Source organism: Pseudophryne corroboree, unplaced genomic scaffold (genome assembly GCF_028390025.1).
Source record: "Pseudophryne corroboree isolate aPseCor3 unplaced genomic scaffold, aPseCor3.hap2 scaffold_99, whole genome shotgun sequence".
Classification (NCBI taxonomy): Eukaryota; Metazoa; Chordata; class Amphibia; order Anura; family Myobatrachidae; genus Pseudophryne; species Pseudophryne corroboree.
The window spans coordinates 1,790,226-1,792,605 of record NW_026970570.1 but is presented as its reverse complement, the minus strand read 5'-3'; positions in this window follow the sequence as shown (position 1 = coordinate 1,792,605).

The following is a 2,380-nucleotide window of genomic DNA, read 5'->3' as shown; positions in this document are numbered from 1 at the left end:
GAAACATCTTACAAAAACTCTCCACATTATTGACTTTTTAAAATGTTTCTAGGAATCGTTCTAGATGAAGGCTTATTAGCCTTTGTCAGTAAGTACTTCTGCAAAGTGTCGCTGTGGCGCAAACAGTTAGTGTGTAAGGCTGTTAACCAAAAGGTTGGTGGTTCAATCCCACCCAGGGACTTAATTGACCTTGTTATCAGATTTTGGTGATCTTTAAGTAGACAAGTCAAAATTTCAAACCCCCTGTTATGGTGTAGGGTACCTGGCCTTCTCTGATGTAATCAGAGTTAGATTTGATTCAGTGATTTTATAAAAACAGCTAGGAAGCACAATTTAGCAGTGGGTTGCAGAGAAAAAGAAATATGCTGGTAAAAAAATCCAATTGAGTGATTAAACAGCTCTTCATTTTCTGGCTTTATTTTTATGCTAACAAATTTGTTCTCTGAAAAGTGTCCACAAAGCCAAGTCTCTGATTAACACCTTTGTAGGGATGGTTTTTCACCTATTACTAAATTAAACTTGCTTCATTGGAAAGGCAGCAAGATGCATCTTCATTTCAATGTCTACTGAAATAATACAGGTTGACACCAGGAAACATTAACGCCACTGCATCCTTGCTGCTTTCTCATGTGGAAATCTGTTTAATGTGAAAACAAGGTGATATCTAATTAGCACACAGGTAAGGAATTAAGAAAATCTTTATTTAAGGGTGAAGATGTTTCTCACAAAATCGTTGCCCCAATGCATCATTGAAATTCAAGCTGGAAAGATGATTTTAATATATCACTTGTACATTTTGTATTGCTCTTCTGGTGACAATGTAGTTTGCTTTTGTCAATTACCATTTTAATAATCGGGTAAAGAAAATTAATTGGATTTTTGAAAGAAAACAATACTGTCAATATACTATTAAAACAAATTAAAATGGTAAAAGTTATTGTACTTTAAGTAAAAATAAAAGAGCAAAAATATCAATCCCAGTTTTGGATTACTTTAATTAACAAAAAAAAATGCATATAGCAGAGGATAGTTTCAATCTGCCTACCTCTGGGTTATGGACCCAGCATGCTTCCATTACAGTACTCTGCTGCACATGTAAGTGCAAGAGGTCCTGAAGCACTCACTTATCATGGGAAAGTACCAATGTGTTTCTTCATTGGTTGATGGAAGAAACATCTTACAAAAACTCTCCACATTATTGACTTTTTAAAATGTTTCTAGGAAACGTTCTAGATGAATGCTTATTAGCCTTTGTCAGTATGTACTTTTGCAAAGTGTCGCTGTGGCGCAATCAGTTAGTGTGTATGGTTATTAACCAAAAGGTTGGTTGTTCAATCCCACCCAGGGACGTAATTGACCTTGTTATCAGATTTCGGTGATCTTTAAGTAGACAAGTCAAAATTTCAAACCCCCTGTTATGGTGTAGGGTACCTGGCCTTCTCTGATGTAATCAGAGTTAGATTTGATTCAGTGATTTTATAAAAACAGCTAGGAAGCACAATTTAGCAGTGGGTTGCAGAGAAAAAGAAATATGCTGGCAAAAAAATCCAATTGAGTGATTAAACAGCTCTTCATTTTCTGGCTTTATTTTTATGCTAACAAATTTGTTCTCTGAAAAGTGTCCACAAAGCCAAGTCTCTGATTAACACCTTTGTAGGGATGGTTTTTCACCTATTACTAAATTAAACTTGCTTCATTGGAAAGGCAGCAAGATGCATCCTCATTTCAATGTCTACTGAAATAATACAGGTTGACACCAGGAAACATTAACGCCACTGCATCCTTGCTGCTTTCGCATGTGGAAGTCTGTTTAATGTGAAAACAAGGTGATATCTAATTAGCACACAGGTAAGGAATTAAAAAAATATTTATTTAAGGGTGAAGGTGTTTCTCACAAAATCGTTGCCCCAATGCATCATTGAAATTCAAGCTGGAAAGATGATTTTAATATATCACTTGTACATTTTGTATTGCTCTTCTGGTGACAATGTAGTTTGTTTTTGTCAATTACCATTTTAATAATAGGGTAAAGAAAATTAAGTGGATTTTTGAAAGAAAACAATACTGTCAATATACTATTAAAACAAATTAAAATGGTAAAAGTTATTGTACTTTAAGTAAAAATAAAAGAGCAAAAATATCAATCCCAGTTTTGGATTACTTTAATTAACAAAAAAAATGCATATAGCAGAGGATAGTTTCAATCTGCCTACCTCTGGGTTATGGGCCCAGCATGTTTCCATTGCAGTACTCTGCTGCACATGTAAGTGCAAGAGATCCTGAAGCACTCACTCATCATGGGAAAGTACCAATGTGTTTCTTCGTTGGTTGATGGAAGAAACATCTTACAAAAACTCTCCAGATTATTGACTTTTTAAAG